The sequence below is a fragment of the Sus scrofa genome, chromosome 7 (assembly GCF_000003025.6).
Source record: "Sus scrofa isolate TJ Tabasco breed Duroc chromosome 7, Sscrofa11.1, whole genome shotgun sequence".
NCBI lineage: Eukaryota > Metazoa > Chordata > Mammalia > Artiodactyla > Suidae > Sus > Sus scrofa.
Window position 1 is genome coordinate 105,537,534 of NC_010449.5, and position 23,822 is coordinate 105,561,355.

Below are 23,822 nucleotides of genomic sequence, written 5' to 3' on the forward strand. Positions count from 1 at the left end.
CTCCTTCTTCAGGAAGGCTACTGAGAACTAGGCCAAGGAGGTCTCCAATATGCTCCCTTTCCCTTCTTGACGTTGCCTTTGTTCCCCATGGGTTGCTCATCGATCCTGTTTCTGAATTTCCATCTGGCGAACTCTCCAAGGTACTACAGCAGGGCCCAAGCCGCGGAAAAGCCCCGCGTCGCGCCCATGTGACGTCACGCGTCACGTAGTCGCCCCCAGCGCTGAAGGCTTTTTCTGCCCCCCCGGCCGCTGGTTCCCTCTTTAGGGGCTGGCGGAGTAGAGGGCACCGTGGGAGCGGACCTAAGTATGAGGTGAGCAAGAAACATTTATTGGAGCCGGTGTCAGGATCCTAGTCGGTGAGCAGAATTCTATTATCATTAGTAGTTGCTCTCATTAATAGTTGCACCTCGATAAGCCGAAACGAGTTTGGTTGACCTCTTGTTCCCATTTTTCATCTAGTACTGTGTGAAATGCATGCACAGGAAACTTGAAAATATAGTAACATATGAAAGATGAACAGAGATGACTCATAACTCTTTCTCCCGACCCTTTCCAGTCCTATATGTGTGCACACATAAATATATCCTCCACGTCCCCCTCAGGGACCGAATATAGTTCATTTGTTAATTAAACCAAGTACCCCTGAGACAAGGGACCCATGATGTAAGTGCTGCTCTGTCGTAGTCGCCACACGCTTGGTTTAGCTACCAGCATCGCCTAAAACTGTGCACTGTAACCTTGAGCTGCAAGCAGGACATTGGTCTCCAAATTAGCAGTTTTTTTTTTTTTTTTTGTCTTTTTTGCTATTTCTTTGGGCCGCTCTTGTGGCATATGGAGGTTCCCAGGCTAGGGGTCGAATTGGAGCTGCAGCCCCCGGCCTACACCAGAGCCACAGCAACGCGGGATCCGAGCCGAGTCTGCAACCTACGCCACAGCTCACGGCAACGCCAGATCGTTAACCCACTGAGCAAGGGCAGGGATTGAACCCGCGACCTCATGGCTCCTAGTCGGATTCGTTAACCACTGCGCCACGACGGGAACTCCAAATTAGCAGTTTTAATGGGAATCTGGAAATGAGAGGATAGCTAATATGTTTTGGACATAGAGGTTGAGCAGTTCTGCCATAGCCTGTATAGAGACTGGGTGAATGTACTTGATAACTGGTTTTGCCATTTGTTTTAAGCTATAAATCTATAAATATTTGTATTTTTGCTCAGTAACTTACTTGATTTTTCCATAATCCTTTCAATAGAAGTGACCTTTTGAAATATACATTTAATAAAAATATATGTATTGTATTTCATTTCTCAAGAAAGTTTTGTAAATTGCACAAAATATTTGTTGACATTTAACATCCTCTATGGGGGATGTAGTGGAATCTCTGCATAAAAACTGACAAGGGCAGCTGCATTAAAGAAGTGGTCATATTTAACTTGTGTTGTTATGGGAGCTACATTTAAAAATTATTCTAAGCATGGTATTTCATCTAATCAAATGCTTGTTCTCAATTTCTTGTTTTTAACTTCAATTTTCTTGTGCAATTTTAGCTGTTAAAGCGTTGTCCACTAATAAAATAGTTATAAAACAGTAAATTATGCCAATTTGATATCATTAGTATAAGAATCATCACAGAGAAAATCAGTGATACTAATGCCAGGAATGGGTAGATTTTTTTTTTTTAATTCAAAAAACAAAGTACAATTTTTGAATGGTCCTATTGCTGAAGGTAAAATATCTGACATGAGTATTAGTTCTATGTAAACTCTGTTAAAGAATTTAACACTGAAGGCATATTTATTTGCTTTTCTATTAATAGTACAAATATAAATTTGGTAGAGTGCACATTGGTAAAAATACTATTTATACTAAATTGATAAACTGATATGAGAAATATAAACTTGGACTTGATTGTGGTACAAAATGCTTTGCAGTTGGGTCCAAACAGGCACCAGCACTGTACAATCCAAGGGAGATGTAATTGTCAAAGTTTATTTAGATAAATAGGTGATTGATAGATAGATGGACAATAGATGGTAAATAAATGACTTTTCTTTGTGATGAAGGTAGCACTGAATACAAATTTTACTTAAGCATGACAGTCCACACTTTCATTGCTGTCCATCATCAATCAGAGTTTAGAAATATCTGAGGTTTTGCAAAACTACTTTTAAAAGTCAACCGTTGGAGTTCCCGTTGTGGTGCAGTGGTTAACGAATCCGACTAGGAACCATGAGATTGCGGGTTCGGTCCCTGCCCTTGCTTAGTGGGTTGCCGATCCAGTGTTGCCGTGAGCTGTGGTGTAGGTCGCAGACGCGGCTTGGATCCCGCGTTGCTGTGGCTCTGGTGTAGGCCGGTGGCTACAGCTCCAATTAGACCCCTAGCCTGGGAACCTCCATATGCCACGGGAGCAGCCCAAGAAATGGCAAAAAGACAAAAACAAACAAACAAAAAAAACACAAAACAACAACAACAACAAAAAATAAAACTCAACCATTGTGTCCTTAAAGGTAATGTATATATTTTGAAATGAATTTTCTCTGTTATAGTATTTAAGGTAAGTGGAATATTTAGTTAAAATAATCATCTGAGTGTAAAATCTTCAGATTTTCAGGGTTTTAGTAAATTGCAGTTACTGAAAAAAATCATACAAATGGGGAGTCATTGACAAGTGTCCCTACAAAGCAAGTGGATAGCTAATAAATTAAATTAAGAGAACTTATGGTATACAGGATTTGATATTGAAGTTCTATAAAGATTCTTTAGACTATTTCAACCTAGAGAGAAAACTCTTAGTTTGAGCTCCTTTCATTAATCGGATAAATTTATATTTCATTGAAATAGCCTATATAACTTTGAAACTTCTAAATTTGATGACATATTTTTAAAAGTTATAAACACTGATACAAAGAAATTCCAGAAATGGACCAATACCTATATATATATTTTAATTAACTATTTACGTACATTAATATGAATAGATGCAAAGAGGCAGTGGCTGTAAAAATATTTTGGCTGAAATAGTCACATATGTCAGTATAAACTGGTGAAATTTAGAATTTTCTCCAATTATAAGAATTTTATCTGAGCTTGCTAGTTACCTTGGAACTTGAAAGATCATTTTCTCAATTCAAAAATATTAAATATTTTGAACTATAGAAAATAATCAAATGTTTTAAAGTTACAGTTTTATTATCCATAAGATATCATATTATATTAATTTTTTCATAACAATACAGAGAGAGCTAAGAAAATGATTTTATATATAATAATAAAATAAATATTCTGCTTGGTTTTATTTTTAGTGTTTAGAAATCAAGGTAAAGATGTTAAACTTTACTCTCATGTACTCAGAAATACTTGTTTTTATTTTCAGAAATAATTTTGTTCTTGAAAATACATTTGAATAGGATTATAAATGTAATGTAATTGACAGGTAATAAATAGAATACAAAATTACAAGTATAAATAATATAATAAGACCCAAATTATTATCTTTTTAGTATCCTTTTTTCACTGAGGTTTTTTTTTTAAAACTTTAGATTATGATTTATAGATCTCTCTACATATAAAGTATATACTAATAACAATCAGGAATAATAACCAAATAAACAGCCCTTTCAAGGATAAAAGTAAGCCTAATTTCTTCCATCACTTGAATTATTTTTTTGTTAGTTGGATCTTTATTATAACTATTTATTTGGGAGTTCCCTTCGTGGCTCAGTGGTTGACATATCCGACTAGGAACCATGAGGTTGCGGGTTCAATCCCTGGCCTTGCTCAGTGGGTTAAGGATCTGGCGTTGCTGTGAGCTGTGATGTAGGTTGCAGGCACGGCTCGGATCCCGTGTTGCTGTGGCTCTGGCGTAGGCCAGTGGCTACAGCTCCGATTCAACCCCTAGGCTGGGAACCTCCATATGCTGCGGGAGCGGCCTAAGAAATGGCAAAAAAAAAAAAAATAATAAAAAAATAAATATAGATATTTATTTGGTACATCCCTGAAGGGCTTAGTATGATCCTTCCTCCAAATGCTCTGGGTTGCCTGTATGTAGCTCAGTCTTGGGGACCAGTTTGATGGGTCAGTGTTCTGCCAAAGATATACTCAGACAGTATATTCCATTATCATTTATTGAACATACATATAGAAATAACATGCAGGCATTTCTTCCTTCCTTCCTTCCTTCCTTCCTCTCTCTCTCTCTCTCTCCCCCTCCCTCTCTCTCTTTTCTTCCCTTCCTCCCTTCTTTTTTTAGATCCACACCTGGGGCATATGGACGTTCCCAGGCTAGGGTTGAATTGGAGCTGCAGCTGCTTCAGGCCTATGCCACAGCCACAGCGACACCAGATCCAAGCAGCATCTGCGACCTACACCACAGCTTGTGGCAACACTGGATCCTTAACCCACTAAGTGAGGCCAGGGATCGAACCAGCATCCTCACCAACACTAAATTGGGTCCTCAACCTGCTAAGCCACAATAGGAACTGCTGCAGGAATTTCTTAAGTATGAACTGTATTTCTAACTCTTAAATATATGAATCATTCCCAATTCTAGATTTTATTTTCGATACCTTTAAAACAAAGCAGATGGACCCTGAATTTGCCCATTGGAAATGTTGAAGTACGAATTCAGTAAAGACAAAACAAGGCAAACAGATTCCTGTCTTTATCATAAACCCATTTACCTCTTCATGTGCCAGTTAGAAATAGCCACTTTCTGTCTTTTTTTTAAAGTAGGCTTTATTTTTTAGAGTAGTTTTAGCTTCACAGCAAAATTGCACAGAAGGTATGGAGATTTTTTTTATATATTCCCTGCCCCTACACATACATAGCTTCCCCCATAATCAACATCCACAATCAGAGTGGAAACAGCTATTTTTAATCTATACTTTAAGATACATTTAGTCTGTGTGTTAGGAGTAGAACTTTGTACTTTTTTTCTTTTTCCATTAAAATGTTCTTAGCTGACTTTCTCCTCACTCTCCCTTAGAGCTTAGCTAGCAAGTTAGTTTAGAGCAAAGGTTTGGTGAGCAAGGCTTATTCTAGCTTTCTTTGTTGGCAAAGTACACTGCCGAAGGCATCTCAGCCTCTGCTAACTATTGATCTTAATGGATTTTGTTGGCCATTCTTCGTCCATCTGTCTGCAATAAAACAAAGATCCCTTCAACTCCTATAGGAATTTCTGAGCTATGAAAACTCAGAAAATGCCACCTGGGAGATTACTTTACCTCCCTTTTTTTAAAGTGTTCTGGGATTGATTTGTGCTCATCTAAGCTTTTTGAATAGCTACTTTTCTCACAACTCTTTTAAAAATTTTTCCAGTGAAATACCCTCTCTCATGAACCCAACAATACTGGGATAATGATATTCAAATACATGAACTAAAGAACATCTTTCTAAGGAGAACTATTATATAGTAGGACTGAATTCCCTTTAAAACCTGAAATAACATCCTCACATCTCTTCTCCACTTGCTCTGAAAGGGCATTTCCCATTTTAACCCTCTGTTCATTTAACCATCCTCCAATAAGTGCACAGTTCTTGTTTTGCTTCTATATGTCATTTCACTAGGAAACCAAAAGAAAATAGAAGGATGTTAGCTCTGTGGATTCTTAGGCTAAAGCCAAATCTTGTTCCTCATTCTCTAATCCAGATTGTAGTTCCACAATGTTTCGGCCCTCAAATCTTGGAAGATAGAGTAGGATAGTTCTTTCTGCATTACTATAGAAACCCTAAAAGCCTTTGGGCAGATTATCTTAGGGAAAAAACAGTGGTAGCCTGAAAGTTTTGAAACAGGTGTAAATAAATTTCAGTCCTTCCACAGAGACAAACTCTGAAATCAACTCGAGACTCTCACTTAACATCTTTAATGCTTACTTCGTACAACTCAGTGGGAGCAAAGTTCTCTTCTGGCTCTAGAGTTGCAGGCTTTCAGATTCCAGAGAACTTGTGGATTTAAGCTTAAGGAAAACAAATGCCAGAATGCTGTAGCCACCATGATTTATACCTTTATTCATTATCGCAGTATTTTTCTTCTCTATCATAAATGCCTAGAAACTGTCACATGAAATCTAAGGAATGTTATTGCTCAAACAACAAAGGGAATAGAACAACTTAATGTATTTTGTCATTTGATAGGAGGCAAACCAAAGTGAATAAGTACCATGCATCATAAAAAGGGCTGTATTTTTTAAAAGCCAAATAGAGAGGTTCTAATAAAAATACAAGCTTTCCTATTTCACTCGGTCCCCTGTAGAGAAATAAAAAGGACACATTAGAAGCTGAGGGACTTGGTACTCTGAGCCAGGGATCCTGCACAGTTGTCTAGGTACTGCTTTTCATCTTTCCCTTTTAAGGTCAAGAGGGAAACATGCCTATAAAAACAGCTGAGACCTTCCCAGGGGGTCTGGAGGATTATGTCAACCTGTGAGAGAATGAGTAGAAAAGGTGCTTGGGACCAGGTATCTCTATCACCAAAGGTCTGTTGCTTTCATTGGCAGAGCCTGTCCCCAACCTCAGCCTGGTAACCTCCCAGCTCACTTCACCAATGCAGCCACTGTCTGTGACTGTTGCTATCAGAAACACTTCCAAGGTTCTGACAAGGAATACTCTACTAGCTGCTGATCAGTGAAGGAGTAATTAGGCATGCATAGTTAACTGACAGTGCCTGCAGAGAAGGTGCTGGCTTCCTTCTGGAGGGAAATTCCAGTTGCCCTACCATTATGACACACAAGAGATATCCTGTCTTCCATATGGAATGAAGTAAAGATAGTCAGACTCTGATTTAAGACTGAGAACTGAGACTCCTATGGAGATTTCAAAAGAACAGGGTCAAGACTTCTAGTTTGAGGTAATTCAGCACTTTGTTTTCTTTAGCTACACATTTTCCCTCAGCTTCTTTAACATTAGGGCAGCTTAGGCATTGTGCTCATAAAAAAAAAAAAAAGATGCAAAATGTTTCACTTAATGTCCTGAATACAGAGTCGATGTGTCAGCTTATCATATTCTGGATATTTAAAAACATGATATACATTATTTTTTAGGAAAAAAACTCCATAGTGGTTCACTGAATATTTTATATTAATGATTTTCATGGGAGAATTCTCTGTTTAAATAGTGAAATAAATTCATGTGTGTTGCTGTCCTTTTTACTCCTATGGCCCAATAGGAATAAAAAGGAAAAGTAGACAGTTGAAAGAAGGTAAGAAAGGAAATATGTTCGAAGAGGGAAAATGTGAAATATTGTTTCTGTGATGAAACCAAAGGGAGTTAATTTGGATTTCACATTGAAAATATTTTTGTATCTTTTTCCTAAGGAAGTGTAACAGAGCCTGTTTTCCACCAAAAAATGGCATGTGTTGAATGGGACTGTGCATATACTTGTGTGTTAGAGGCTGATGTTGAGAAATAAAAGGGTATATGTATGAGTAAAATTTCAGTGAATCTTCTTCATTGGTAAATGTGATAAATTTTGGAGGAAAAAAATGAGATATTCTTTCGATTAATGAGCTTAGTTTCCAGTTTAAAAAATGTAGTTTCATATTTGGCCAGCAGAAGGTACGTTGCCCAAAGGACCGAATTACAAACTGGCCTGGTACATGGGCTCATAAATCAGTTTAGGTAGTCGGCTGAATTATGTTCTTAATCATGGAAGGATACTTTTGCTTGAAACTATTCTTTCTCATATTTCTAGTAGTCTTTCTTATTTATGGGCATGCTGGAATCTGGCCAAAGATTTTCCCCTAGGTAAAATGACAACATCTTAATTAGGAGTGTTTGGTCTATGGCATGAGTTGCCAAAAAGCGGTCCCATTGTTCTAATGCACAAACATCCATCATCAGCCTGCTCCCAGTGTCCAGAGCATAGTGGTAGAAGCACTGGGCTGGAAGACATCTGAATCATTCTTTGGATTCCAGCACTGTCTAGTTATATTTTTAAAAAGGCAAATCATACTCTCTCTGGAGCTAAGCCATATCATATCATCTTTCAAGTGGCTATCCCAGTTCCTGGTAGAATTGTGAAAATTAAAAAATTTAATCAGAGTTCCTGTCATGGCTCAGTGGTTAATGAATCCAAATAGGAACCATGAGGTTGCAGATTCAATCCCTGGCCTTGCTCGGTGGGTTAAGGATCTGGCATTGCTGTGAGCTGTGGTGTAAGTTGCAGACATGGTTCAGACCCTGCTTTGCTGTGGCTCTGGTGTAGGCTGGCGACTACAGCTCCAATTGGACCCCTAGCCTGGGAACGTCCATATGCCGCAGGTGTGGCCCTAGAAAAGACCAAAAAAAAAAAAAATTAATCAAGGAAATAACTCCTCCCAAAAAAGGCATCAGATAAACAAATGTAAGATAATGTTGATATCTTAGTAAAGATTATAATTTGAGCAAAGTATTGTAATTCTCAGATAAGCAAAATATATTTTATAATTTCAGCTATTAATTCCTTAGTAATACAATAGAAACCCTAAATTTCTTGTAGGCTTGCAGTCTCATCTAAAAAGCTGTAGAGAATGAATGTTGTGTGCTTAAGAAGTATTTGTGAATGCAAATAGAAGATTTCATAGCAAAAAGAAAAACAAACAAACAAAAAAAAAGATAACTAAAAATCTGTACTCTAAGAAAACTATAAAATACCTATAAGAGGTGCATGGGAGAGGAAAGCTTTCCCTTTGAGAATCCAAACATTGTATTATAGTTTATGAGAAAAGGATCTAGGAAAAATCTCAATACATTATTTCCAACATTCCAAGTGTAAAGGAACAGACAGTTGTTCTTTTTGGTTATACATTCTTTCAACTTTAAAGGAAACTTAAAATGATGTGTGTGTGTGACTGTGTGTCTCCTGTGTGGGATTGTGGTGTGTTGTTTGAGGTGGGAAGAATGAGAGTTGGAGGGGAGTAAGTGTGAGAAAAGTGCTGGGCTGTATCAAATTTTAGTGATTTCACATGTAAGGAAGATTCCAACTTTCTGACACACACACTAAGCTACCCACCTTATAACAATATTTTATTGTTATGAAGATTGGCACTTGTCAAACTTGAATCAAAAGTTTTTAATCCTCAGGCCTGCCACCCTTGTCAGATCCTTTAGAAATGCAAAGCAAGTCTTTCTCAAGAAAGACTTTTCTCAAGAAAGGTAAATATGAAGCCCTGTTCTGCTGCCACTAGATAAAAATGTTGAATTCTGAATGGCCTGTCAAATCATTCCCTTAGTCAATAAAAAATGATGCAAAGATCAGAAACATGAAAATATGTTTTAGATTAAGAACATCAACTCCTTATTAGTAGTGTTATCAAATCTGGTACCACTTACTGGGTTGGCAATAGCTAATGAAAGGCAAATGGTATTTTGTGGAATATAAAACATTCGAAAGATTGAAAAAAAAAGTGAAAGAAAGATGCCACTTCTGCTTTTCTTCACTGACTTCTGTTACTCATTGTTTTCAAAGATTAAATAGCTGGTCATTCAACCTTCCTCTGAGAATTTTTTTTTATGGATAGTCTGTGTTCTTTCTTTCTTTATTTTTTTAATACTTTTTATTTTCAAATAGGTTAGGACTCACAAGAAGTTGCACAACTAGTATGGAGAATTCCCATGTACTCTTCACTCGACTTTCCACAATGATAACATCTTACATAAACATACATTGTCAAAACCAGGAAATTGACATTGGTACCGTTATAGTAACTCAGATAGAGACCATATTCAGATTTCACTAGCTTTTCTGTGCACCCTTTTTCTCCCCTTTCTTGGAATCTTTGAGTTACCTAAATCTCTAACTGGTTATCAATAATGAATATTATGTGATACAGAAACAAATCATTGACCAGCAGTGACACTTAAATGAGCAGTGCTAAACCATAAGTCACATCTGTTTTCACTTACTTCCGAAGGTTCCTGTCTTTAGCTTACTTAATCATTCCTATCCCCTTCCCTCTTCAGATCTCCCTCCAAAGACCATATTCAGATAGCAGCTGCTTAAAACATGATTTGACATTTTTGAGTGTTTTATCTTTGATAAACTCAAGGGAATCATTTCTATAAATTCTACAGATGCTTTCTGACATTAATACTGACAAATTAAAGAAGTGGACACAATTTGTAAATCTAAGCTTGTCAAAGATAGAGGACATTTGTTTATTTCTACCTGATGAACACCTGGGTTCAACTTGCTGCAGAACAATGAGTACCATTGTTTAGAGTAGCAAAGTCAGACTAAAGAAGACTCTCCTACTGCTAAGTGGGCACCAAGGCAGTACTTTAGCATATTTGAGGATGATATATTTTGTGTGTCATATTTTAAAAATAGAGAAAGAGAGAGCATGGCCATTTGTGACCATTAAATATATCATACATATTCTTGTGGTTGAATTATTCAGCATCATTGCAACTTAGTATAGATCATCAGAAGGATTAAAAAAGGTTTACATAAAGGGATAATGGGCCACACAAAGATCAGTGGATAGGTGAGAAAATCATCACCATTGGCATAAATGGAGGCAAAATTTATCTGGTTAATTAAAACTATGTGAGCTAGATTGACAGTTTATTAAACGAAAGGTGAATATCTTATGGCCATTTCTAAAATTCTTCAGTGAAAAACCCTGAAAGCAGGGTCATTTTTAAAAGCCATAAGCTGAGTGACTTAGACAAAACTAGGAAGTCCATGTGATGAATACCAAATGCTTTTTAAACTACTGGAACACTAAAGCACCTTTTTTGGAAGACATATAATCTCCTTTAATTACCGCTTCTGTGCCCAACTAACTGAGGAAAATAAAAAAAGATTATAATAAGTCACTCTATTTTCTCAACCCTACTTTCTCTAAGTTCTCAAGTCAGACCAGACTAGGTGACAGCATCTGTTTTCATTGCATTCTTTCTGATATAAACGAAGGTAAATGTGGTTGGGGTCTGCCAAGTCTGAGTCGGTAATGGCTCCTGGGGGCGGACAACATGAGGACAGTAAACCCACAAAGTTAGACCTACGAGCATGGGACACATAAGTTGTTTTAAGAGCACACGCTGGAAGGAGCTTCCAAGTAACAAAAGAATGAATAGCTTTGTAGAGAGACTTTTTTTTTTCCTTTTGCCCTAAATAATACTTTCTTTTTTTGCTTTTTTGGGGCTATACCTGCAGCCTATGGAAGTTCCTAGGTGAGGGGTGGAATCAGATCTGTAGCTGCTGGTCTACACTGCAGCTACAGCAATGCTGGATCTGAGCCAAATCTGTGGCCTACACCACAGCTCATGGCAATGCTGTATCCTTAACCCACTGAGTGAGGCCAGGGATTGAACCGACATCCTCATAGATACTAGTCACGTTCGTTACCGCTGAGCCACAGTGGGAGTTCCCCCTAAGTCATACATTCTGATAAGGTTGTATGAAAATATCCATGTAACATTAAAGACACTGAAATAGAACAACTGAGCATCTTAACAGTGAAAGGAAATCTACAGAGCACTGTTACCCAACTGGGTGTCTGTCCTTTGTGGGAACTTAGGAGGCTGCAGAGATTTCTGTCACCCCATACTCCTCACACTTGCTCTCGCTGAAATTTATCCTTCTAGTTTTATCGGACTGTAGGTATAAGGGAGTGAATTGCTGAGATCAAGAAGTCTTGTATTTCAGGCTGTAGAATTCAGTTGTGAAATGCAAAGTCTTGTTGAATATTACCTGAAATCTAATGGTTAGTTACTGACATTCATATTTGGCTAGTCAGCCATGGCTGTGATAGCTTTTAGATGTGTGCTTGTCAAAATTAATGTCTGTACATTGCTTTCGTGAAGATACATTTATCATTTTTATTCATTAAGTTAATGATAATTCACATACTGGCTATGTAATGCAGAAGATCAGTTACTGAAAATAAATAATTCTTTATATGCCATTTTGCCATCTGGGTTTCGATAGGCAAGGTAACATGCAGAGTTCAGTAAAAATCGTAGTACAGGATGCCCCGAGGGCACACAGGCAGGTTACTGAACCCCAGAGGGAAAGAAAGGGAACGCAGGGCCTTCCCAAGGCTCTGATATTCTGATGTTCATCATGTGCATATGAAATCTAGCCCATCTTCAAAGCTTTGTTCATAATTATCTCTCTTCACTGATCCCAGAGCAGTTGTTGTCTGTAGCTTTCATGGAGCATTTGCATTATGTTATCTTTTCTTGTGTATTATTCTCTCATCCTTGTTACATGAGGAGTCCTTTGAAGGCAGAGACCTGCTTCCCAGGCCTCACCAGCTGTGAGGACAAATGGAGTCATGCTAGCAAATTTCGCAGTGTCCTACCTGTGTAGTAGCAGAGAATTTGGTACATAACTAAAATTCCTTAGTGGTGATTTCTAAATGTTTCTGGAGATGTTTTGATAAAAGCTCATGTACACTTCTCATGAGTCCCATATGTTCCCACCGTCTGTCAGCACTCTGCCTCCTGCTGCACTAGCTCTGCAGTGTCCTTCCACTGCTGCTGGTACCCACCTGCCAGTGATACACCAGCACCAGGTTGTTGTCTCTTAACATTGCCCACACCACAGGGATCCTGCTCCCAGGTTTCCCTGTGCCCTTTCAGCAATGATGACAATTCCATTATGTCCTTGTGTCTCTGCATCTCAAATGAAACAGCTTTCCATCTTTGCATCCACTATTTTCAGGTGTTTAGTTCTTGAGTCAGGACCTGGAGACTTGTGCCATATTTTCTTATCCCATCTCCCTGCTTGTTCCTCAAAATCATAAAACCACACTTTCTTTGTCTACTTCTTGCTTGTGACTCAAAATCACAACCACTGCTGAATCTAGCAGCTTTCCTCCCTTCTGTAGATCAGGTCATGCAAATTGACACCTGATGGCCACTCTATGCACTACTTCGTTAGGTACACACCAGGCTCAGCCTGGATGCCCGCTGCACTAGCAGTGCTGTTCATGCTCCTCAGTGAATAATCTACTCCCAATCAAGAGAAGTGTTTACTAATTGATTCATAACCACATCTATTATGACATGGTACCACCTAATATCAGGCAGTTTAAAAAAAGATTTTTTTTTCCTATTGTGGAAACCAAAACATATATGTGGCACAAAGAAAAATACAACCTACTCTGCTGCAAGACTGATACTATGGCAGTAATATGTGTCTGCTAAACTGCCATCTCCACAAATTAATTTTTCACTTCATCTCAAGATTTACTGTCATACTTCGGCTGGGAGTATTTATGGTTGAATTGAGATTCATTTATACTCATTCCTTATGCTACAATATAATATTTTTATCCCCTAAGTTTCTTGAATATTATTAGAAATCACAGAATTTGTCTCGTAATTGATTATATGGAATCAAAAGAAGTAACTTTCTTTAAAGTACAGGGTACTTAAAGGAGGTTCACATAAAATCCATGTGAATATATTAAATGCCATTAAATGTGCATACACACACACACACACATGATCAGTCTCTAGTGCTTTACATGTGAAAATTGGCTGCTGTAGAGTCTGTATCAGTGTTCCTTAAAATAAGTTAATTATCCTGTTTTGCAGAGTGGGAAAATGCTATATAGTGTGTCAAGAGGGAGAAGATGTCATGGTTGTGTCAGTGTTTTTGAGTTTTGCTCTCTGCAGTTTCTCAAACTAAAAGTAAAAATAATCCCACCATTATTTTAAAAGAGTGATGAGATATGGTAATTAGCATACCACATCATTGTTATTGATGAAGTGGACTTGAATCAATTGACAGACTTACAACTAGTTATTATTACTAGTAAGGCGTGTAACAACACACTCCAAAACTTACTGGTTTAAGCAGCAACCATTTTATTTGTTCATGACAGTTCAAGCTGAGTGAGGCTTCTGCTTTCTATTGCATACATTTGATGGTAAGACAGGGGGGTTGGGGAGACTGGAGATACAGCACTCAGTAATTGACAGCCAAGCATATAGCACCATCCCCCTTCTTCCATTCTGGAGTGTCATTTGGTTGGGACCCATTTCTGTTCCATTTCACCTAGGAGTGGTTCTCTTCTTTGTTAGATTTGGAATCTGAACTTTTTTTTTTTTTTTTTTTTTGCTATTTCTTTGGGCCGCTCCCATGGCATATGGAGGTTCCCAGGCTAGGGGTCGAATCGGAGCTGTAGCCACCGGCCTACGCCAGAGCCACAGCAACGCGGGATCTGAGCCGCGTCTGCAGCCTACACCACAGCTCACGGCAACGCCGGATCGTTAACCCAAGGGCAGGGACCGAACCCGCAAGGGCAGGGACCGAACCCGCAACCTCATGGTTCCTAGTCGGATTCGTTAACCACTGCGCCACAACGGGAACTCCCTGGAATCTGAACTTTTAATGATTAATTTTCCATAAGAAACAGTTATTGTTTGCATCTGGGTAATTTTCTCAAGTCTGCTTCCACACATTAAAAGTTTTGGAATCCAGAAATTCATTTGAAGTTTGTACTGTCCAAATGATTATAATTCCTTTAAACACTTTGAGGACCTTTTAAGATTTACATTCCAATTCACTTCATTAGGCAAAAGCAATGCCCACAAATCTAAGATAGGCCCAACTCCACTTGAACCTAGAGTGAGGAGGCCATGTAACAGTATACTTAGCATTTCCAGAAGCTCTGTTTTCCTAGGTGAGCATTTCTCTCTATAAGGCATGCTTTTAAGACCATTAGCAGTCCCTTTTTCCACCTGAATGGGTCTGAGAAGCTCTGCTGTGGTCTTTACAAAAGTCTTATAGTCATATTTTTGACTTGATTTTACTCCAAAATCTGCATTTGTTTTTTGTCTTGGACTTGATTTGCCCTGGGGCCCTTTCTATTTTGAGAACCTTTTGCTAGATGCAGTTGCTATGAATTAAAAATTTTTATTTTCCAACCCAGCAAGTCCAGATTGGAAGTTTCCTGTAAGTTCGGATGGAAAAGGAAATGGTTCCTTCTTCAGTTTATTTCTAACTGTAATTTCTCATAAAAAAGCCAAAGAAGCCAATAAACACTTGGAGAATTCTCCCTGGAAATTCTCTTAGCAAAATTCTTAAGCTTATTAGAACATTTTCTAATTACCTTAGGTGACAGTTTCTCTAATTATCCTGTCAGTAAATAATTGAAATCTCCTTTTATCAACCTCAAATGAGGTTTCTTTATTGTTTTCTAGCCTCCAATAATACCCTCTTTGGAATCCTTTGTGGGGGTGCAGAATTTGCCACCCCAAAAGATGTCTTTGGGATAAGGATTATTTTAGGCTGGTTATTTTTTTTTTAAGAAACAACAAACATGGGAAGAGCTCTGAAAACCCAGGTAGAAATTGCTCTTTTTTAAGAGAAATTTACATGTCTGAGGGAAAATTTCATTGGTAGGGGTGTCTTCTTGCTGTATAGGCATACCTTGGAGATATTACTACTTTGGTTCCAGACCACCACAGTAGAGCGAATGTCACAATAGAAAAGCAACTCGCATGAACTTTTTGGTTTTTCAGTGCGTATAAAAGTTATGTTCATGCCATGTTATAATCTTTTAAGTATACAATGCTATTATGTCTAAAAAACATACATACCTTAATTTAAAAATATTTGATTGCTAAAAAATGCTAAACTGTTACCTCAAACTTCTGTGAATTAGAATTGTTTTGCTGACGAGGGTCTTGCCTTGATGTGAATGGGTGCTGACTGATCAGAATGGTGGTTGCTGATGGTTGTAGTGGCTGTGGCAGTTTCTTGAAATAAGACAATGAAATTTGCGGCATTGATTGACCCTTCCTTTCCTGAGTGATATCTCTGCAGCCTGCGATACTGTTTGATAGCATTTTGTCCATGGTAGAACTTGTTTCAAAACTGAAGTCAGTCCTCTCAAACCCTGCTGCAGTGTAAACAACTAAGTTTATATAATATTCTAAATCTTTTGTTTTATTTCTAGTCTTCTCAGCCTCTTCATCAAAAAAATATTCCATCTCAAGAAACCACTTTTTTTGCTCATCCATAAGAAGCAAATCCTCATCTATTAAAGCTTTTATCATGAAATTGAAACAAGTCGGTCACATCTTCAGGCTCCAGTTCTAATTCTAGTTGTCTTGCTATTTCTGTTATATATGCAGTTACCTTGTAGTCTTGATACCTTCAGAGTTATCCATGAGAGTTGGAATCAACTTCTTGCAAACTCATATTAATATTGATATTTTGACCTACTCATGAATCAGAAATATTCTTTTTTTTTTTTTGTCTTTTTAGCTATTTCTTGGGCTGCTCCCGTGGCACATGGAGGTTCCCAGGCTGGGGATCTAATCGGAGCTGTAGCCACCAGCCTACGCCAGAGCCACAGCAACGCTGGATCCAAGCCATGCCTGCAACCTACACCACAGTTCACAGCAATGCCAGATCGTTAACCCACTGAGCAAGGGCAGGGACCGAACCCGCAACCTCATGGTTCCTATTCAGATTCGTTAACCACTGCGCCACGACGGGAACTCCAGAAATATTCTTAATGGCATTTAGAATGATGAATCTTTTCCTGAAGGTTTTCAACTTACTTTGCCCAGATCCGTCAGATGATCCCCTTCCTGTGACAGCTATGAAATGTATTTCTTAAATAATACGTGGAATATATTTCTTAAATAATTAGACTTGAAAGTAGAAATTACTCCTTGATGTATATGAGGCTAAAAGGATGTTGTGTTAGCAGGCACGAAAATGGAATTAATCTCATATATCTCCATTAGAGCTCTTGGATGACCAGGGACATTGTCACTGAGCAGTAAAGTTTTGAAAAAAATATTTTTCTGAGTGGTAGGTCTCAACAGTAGGCTTAGAATATTCAATAATGTTGTCATCAGATGTGCCATCATTCAGGCTTTTTTGTCCCATTTATAGAGCATAGGCAGAGTAGACTGAATGTAATTATTAAGGCTCTAGGATTTTTGGAATGGTAAATGAGCATCTACTTCAACTTAAAGTCACCAGCTGCTTTAGCCCCCAACCAAGACAATCAACTAGTCCTTTGAAACTTTGAAACCAGTCATTGACTTCTCACCAGATATGAAAGTCCTGAATGGCATCTTCTTCCACTAGAAGGCAGTTTCATATATACTGCAAATTTGTGGTTTAGTGTAATCATTCATTAGTTATTTTATCTAGATCTTCTGGATAACTTGTTACAACTTCTCCAACAGCACTTACTTTATGTTATAGAGATGGCTTCTCTCCTTAAATCTCACAAATAAACCTCTGCTAGCTTGGAACTTCTGTAGCTTCTTCACCTCTCTTAGCTTTCATAGAATTGGAGAATAATGTTTTGGCTTAAGGGACTGTGTGGCTGCTTTGATCTGTCTAGACTGCTAAAATTTTCTCCCTTTCAACAATAAGGCTGTTTTGCTTTCTTATCATAGATATATATGTTCACTGGAGCAGCACTTTCGATTTCCTTCAAGAACTTTTTCCTTTGCATTTACAACTGGACTACTGTTTGGTGCAAGAGATCAAGCCTTCAGCCTTTCTTGGCTTTTAACATGCCTTCCTTCCTCCCTTAGCTTAATCATTTCTAGCTTTTGATATAAAGTGAGAGACATGTAACTCTTACTTTCATTTGAATGCTTGTGGGCTGAATTTCAGTGTTGTTTTGTCTCAGAGAATAGAGGGACCTGGATAGAGGGAGAGAGATGAGGGAACATCTAGTTGGTGGAGCAGTCAGAGCACAAGTAGCATTTGTTAACTTTGCTGTCTTACTTGGATGCAGTTCCTGATGACCAAAAGCAATCACAATAGTAACATAAAAGATCACTGATCATGGACCACTGTAACAAAAATGATGATAGTGAAAAAGCTTGAAATACTACAATAATTTCAAAGTGTGACATGGAGAAAAGAGGGGAGCAAATGCTGTTGGAAAATGGCTCTGACAGACTTAGTCGAGCAGGGTTGCCCCAAAACTTCAATTTGTAAAAAGCACAGTATCTGTGAAGCACTCTAAAAGCAGACACAGTAAATAGGTGTGCTTGTACCAGGCCTTCAGGGAGAATGACCTTGTGTCTAGAACCTTATCCACGGAGAAGGCTAGGACTTAAATATGCATAAATCTGCATAACAAACTTATCTTTGTTTACTGCCCTTAACTGACTCCTCACCCCCACCACTATCTTTTGTCTTAGCTGAAGATGGTATTTTATGGTGATGACTTCAGCCATTTTGGAAATTGACTAAGTTTTCCTGGGTCTTTTCATGCATATGTGTTATTAAACCTTTGTTTGGTTTTCTCCTGTTAATCTGTCTCATGTCAATTTAATTTTTAGACCAGCAAGTGGGATTTAGAAGGGTAGAGGAAAATTTCTTCCTCCCCAGCACCTTTGGTATGCTCCTTGGCTGCTCCCAAAGTCAAGTGCTACAAGTTTTAGGTTTTATTTTGTCAGTGCCTGTTGCCTGGTACCAAATTTCACTTCAATTATGTATTGTACATTATCTAACCACCCCCAAATCAGTGGTTTAAAATAATATCATTCCGTTTCCTCACAAGTCATCAATCAGGGCTCCAGCCAGTTAGGCATTTCAGTGTTCTTGACAGTGGGCTTTGTATAGCTTCATTCAGTTGTAGGGTTCCTTGGGGTCTGGGCTTGCCTAGAGGGCTAGGATAGCTAGGTCTCTGTCTTTCTCTCCCTCTCTCTCTCCCCTGTTCTTCGTTTTCACCACTCCTCTCCCATTCTCCCTGTACATAGATTCAAAAACTCTCTCTCCATGTGACCTCTCTGGTCTCTGGCAGAGTAGCCGTATTTCATACTTGGAGACTCAATGATTCAGGACCTTAGAACACCAAAATGAAAGTGTTGGGAGGAAAAAATAACTTTTTCTCCACTCTTCTAGGTCCTTGGCTGAGACTACCCCCCCATGCCCTCATTCCCACCCTATAATAAATGACAAAATTATAGGAGAACTATAAACACAAGTTTAATAGCATATATACTTCCTGTTTACATGGGAGATACCAGGAAAACTGAGTAAATCCAGGAAATAGCCCAAACCATCACCTTAAATAACATCTTCGGGTAAAGATGGAATGTTTTGGGAGTAGAGGCACCAGTTATAGGAAGCTATCTTTGGGAAATAAAAGATAAACAAGTAAACAAGAGTAAGGTTATTATGCAGATTTAGGTCATTTCCTTCTCCATTAATAAGCTTCTCTTAGAGGCTTAGTGTCTTACTTTTCTTCCTGGCACAGGGAGGGAGACACCCTTAGGAATGGAGATTTCCCTTATAAACGTAAATGTCTCTTACTGTTGATGAAAAAAAATGTAATCAGTAGATTTAAGAAAGAAATAGAAAAATTTATTTGTGCTAAATTGAGGATTATAATCTGGGAGTAGCCTCTTAGAAGGCTCTGAGAACTGTTCCATCAGTTAGAGGTGGAAGAAGTTATATAAGTTTTTGAGACAGAGGGCTGTATATTAAGTGAGATATTATTGACAGGTTACACAATCTGGCAGGTACTGGGTCACGGTGATGTTTGGTTGATGCGTAATGTGTATACACAATGCACAGTAGAGGGGCAAGAGGAAGCCAAAGGATGGAGAAAAACTTTTTATGTTTAAAATTTTTCTTGTCTTGCCATAGAATAGGAATTTTATTTCACACCCACAAATGGATAATTTCTTTTTAAAAAGCAATCATCTCAAAATAATGCTTATGCCAAAGAGGCATATTTTGGGGTGGCATATTCTGTTCCCCGGGTGAAGCAGAGTCCCAGGCTAAGCACTGTAACCTGTTCCCTGTGGACAGATAACTCTCCCCTTATCCCTACCAGAGCCTACCTGTGGTCTCTCCACACCTGTCCTCCCTCTCTTCTCTCTTAATAAGCACTTATTTGTCTCACTACTCTCAGTCTCTTCGCAGAATTCTTTCTCCAAAGGGACAAGTACTTGGGACCTACTTTAAGTGGTTAGGGTTCAGTCTTCTCACCCTACAGCCACCTGAGAACACAGGCATTCTTACAGCTTAGTCCTGAAACTGGCACATCACTTCTACTATGTGTCATGCTTAAAACTAGTCCTAGGGAGTGGGAATAGTTAATACTGATTAGAGGGTGGAGGAGCAGAGCAGAAATGGAGAGAGAAAAAAGAGAGGTCCAAGAAACCCTGAGTCAAAAAAACTCTATTTTAAGAGTGATGGTGAAACTGTACACCTCAGATTGAGACTGGAACTCATGTGCTGGAAATCAGACCTGGTCAAAAGCCAGATTGGGCCTTGAACCCACTGTTTTTTTTTTTTTTTTTTTTTTTTTTTTGATTAAAATCACACATCTGGTGCCAAGACTTATTAAAGTTCAGGTTCTTTTTGTCTTAGCGTAGAAGGCATTCAGTGAGAGGCAAAGTGATAGTAAGAAGTAGATTGATTGAGAGATAGTCAATGTGTGGGCCATCTCAATAGAGAAGAGAAGCAGCCCTGGGAGAAACACACTCCACAGAGTGTGGGGCATCTCTGGGAAGAGGTGAGTGGGCCCCAAAATATGGGGTGGTGAGTTTTTATGGGTTGGCCAATTTCCTAGGCTGATGAGTGGGAAGATTTTTCCAGCTATTTCCAGGAAGGTATGGGGGTTTCCAGGAATTGGGCCACCGCCTACTTTTTGGCCTTTTATGGTAGACCTCAGAACTGTCCTGGTGACTATGGGCATGTCATTCAGCTAATGTGTTACAGTGAGCATATAATGAAGCTCAAGGTCCACTGAAAGCAGGTCATCCACCATCTTGGACCTAGTTGATTCTAACCAGTTTTTGTCATATCCTCAAGGGTTATGTCATTCTTTTAAAGATTGTGCCCTGCCCCCATCCCTCCTGTTTCTTAGGCAGATGGAAAAATAGAAACAATTTGAAAATATCAGCTATTTCTTTTCCCAAATGAACTGACCTGTACACTGTTGTAAATAAAATTTTCTTGGAATAAAGCCACATTCATTTATTTTTGTGTTTCCTATGGTTGCTTTCATGCTGTAGTGGCAGAGTTTAATATGTGCAACACAACTATGTGTCTCACAAAGTGAAAATATTTACTATTTGGCCTTTTACAGAAAAATTTTGTTGACCCCTAATCTAGGCAAAATCCTGATATAGAAAGAGGTCACCTATGAAAACCTCACTTACTGAACCATCTTCATACAGCTCAGATGACCAAAACACAGCTCTACTTTTATATGGTCTTGTTATCCAAATAGAAAGTAAATGACAAACTGATTCAGGAAAGTGTGCTTCATTGGTTGGTATTTGGAAATTTAAAACAAATAGAAAAATACTTTCATAAATTACTCTGGGTGATAGAATGCCCCAGTTCTTGATTAATAAAAATCTTGAAAGAAGAGTATATTTTAGGGACATGGTCTTAAAGTAGCTAATACTCCACTCCATTGACCAGTTAATAGAGTTTATTAAAAACCTGAAGGCCTAATTTGTTCTTAACTTTCCACCTTTAAACTGATAACTCACTTCTAGTCATTAACAATTGAAGCACCCAAAGCACATATGCAAATATCATGGACCTAAGAAGTACACAAATAATTTTATCATCTTGCCATATTAAAAAATACAAACTTGTTCTAGAACCAAACTTCAGTCCACTTGCCTGCATGCAGTAAAACCAATCTACTGACACCTGATTGTGGTGAAGGAGAGAGTAGGGTGCCAGGCAAGGAGTCCAGGACAGCTAGTACTCAAAACACCCAAACCTAGGTTGCAGGAAAGGCAAAGAGAGGGAGGAGAATCCCAGAGTATGTGATCAGCTCCTGCATAACTCTCTGATTGGTTGATGGTAAGATAACAAAATGGTGTCGCAGAGGTTAAAACATTATCAATCCTTAGGCTCCTATAAGTCTGGGAGCTAGGTACCCATGGTCATCAGGTAATTAATTCCCATTCACTGGTGGTTTTATCATCTGTAAAACAAAAAAGGAAATGCGCATCAGATACTGTTACCTTGGTACTTCAGGAAGGAGCTAAAGCAGATGGTATGGGGAAGGGTCCATCCTGCTCAGTCACATACTAATGTTTCCAACATCCCCAGTAATAAAAATAACAGGTGACAATTAAGTCATTACCTTTTGAGCAGAATTATTAGTACAGGCAAAATTTCATAAATGAATAACCATTATTCAGCAGTGGGAAAATAGACTTACATCAGCCAAAATGAGTATCATTTATTTTGAAAAAACCTGATTTTAAGAAAAGATCTATAGTAATGGCAATGCTTTATGAGAAGTTGCAGTGTGCTAAGCACTGCCCATGAAGGATATATTTTACTACTCCACTTTATAGGTGAGATTTATGGATCATAAGAAATTAGACAGAATTCAGAGAATTACTGCTAGATCTGAATTCAGTGTCATTGCACTTAACTCTTAGTTTTACGCTCTTTGGGATTGTGTGAAGAAAGGGATGAAGATATGTTGCCACAAAAGTGTATGTATGTTACGAGGAATTTAGAGCACTTATTTTGGAATGTAGATTCCAAGAGAGAAAAAAACCTCAGTGTGTTTATTTTTACTTTCCCATAGCTTGTTTTATTATACCTTCTACAAATACGATAGTTAAGTGTTTGCAGAATTGGGGGAGTCCCTTTGAAACTGACAGTATTAAAGGCCTGAACCTAGCCGGAACACAGATTGGGATTTGAACCCACATGCCAGGACTTGAACCTGACCTAAACCCAGATTGGGACTTAAACCCATGTGCCGGGACTTAAACCCATGTGCCGGGACTTAAACCCATGGTTTTAAATTAGAATCAGTCACCTTGTGTTTGGACTCACTGAAGTTCAGATTCTTCATGTCTCCACGCAGGAATTCAGCAAGAGACAAAGTGATGGGCGAGAAATATATTTATTAAGATGGGATACTTGTGAGAGATGCAAGTGGGCAGGCACGGAAGCTCTGCCCCCAGGATCTGGTGGGCTACAGTTTTATCATCTAAGGGGAGTGGGGGTTGGAAAAGCCCACCTCTTCCTTTCTGGGAGTAGTAGCTCCTCAGTATCCGTAAGGTGTGTAGGTGTATATTCAAATCAGCAGAAGGGTGGTCCTCAAACTCTTGCCCTTGGGCTGAATAGGAGTGCAGGCCTCATCCATCCCCCACCAACGACCTGAGACAGTTTTCAAGGCTCCACTAATGAAGCAAACCTGCCTTGTTCTGTTGGCTTTTTTGAGCAATTTATTTACTTTCAGTGATCTCCCAATAACCCGTAAGTTTCCCTTGTTATCTGTGGTCCTTTATTGGGACTTCTAAAAATACCTGTGTCTACTCCATCCCTATTACCTTTGGTTTTATTTTTTAAAAATTGTATTACTCTACAACCTTTCAAGAATTCACATAAGCAGCGAGGCTCAAGGGGAGTAAAATTTGTCACCCCCAAATGTGCCACTTATGACATAAGGATTATTTTGAGCTAAAGACAATCAAAACCAAACTGATTCAGGAAAAGCTCTTTATCCTCCACCTTAACTAGCAAAAATTACATTGGGAAGGGGCCCTGTACCAGGAAGAGAGCTATTACCAGAGATACCTTTTAACCCAAGAAACACATTTGCACAAGAGGAACATTTGTTTTCTAAATACCTCTGCCTTCCTGTTAATGGCTTTCCTCTCCTTCGTATCCCCCAAATTCCCTCCTTTTCTCAGCTCTGGATGTTGTATAAGCTCCTGCCTTTTGATTTCTCTTGTCTTTATGGGGCTCCTTCATATACATAATTTTGTTTGTTTTTCTCCTGTTAATCTGTCTTAGGTCAATTTAATTGTTAGACCAACCAAAGAATCTAGAAGAGAAGGGAAACTTTTTTTACCCCTTATAAGGCATATTTTGAAAATGTGTATATGTATATATATTTTTT

The 23,822-nt window shown here is 38.5% G+C and overlaps 1 long non-coding RNA gene across 1 annotated transcript in view; it reads left to right on the top strand.

The window, feature by feature from the left end:
- The window catches only part of LOC110261728, a 132,522-nt gene continuing 108,950 nt past the window's right edge, over positions 251-23,822 (top strand). The window contains exon 1 of the long non-coding RNA XR_002346196.1: positions 251-356. This is a non-coding gene — a long non-coding RNA (uncharacterized LOC110261728). The remainder of the gene's footprint in view (positions 357-23,822) is intronic.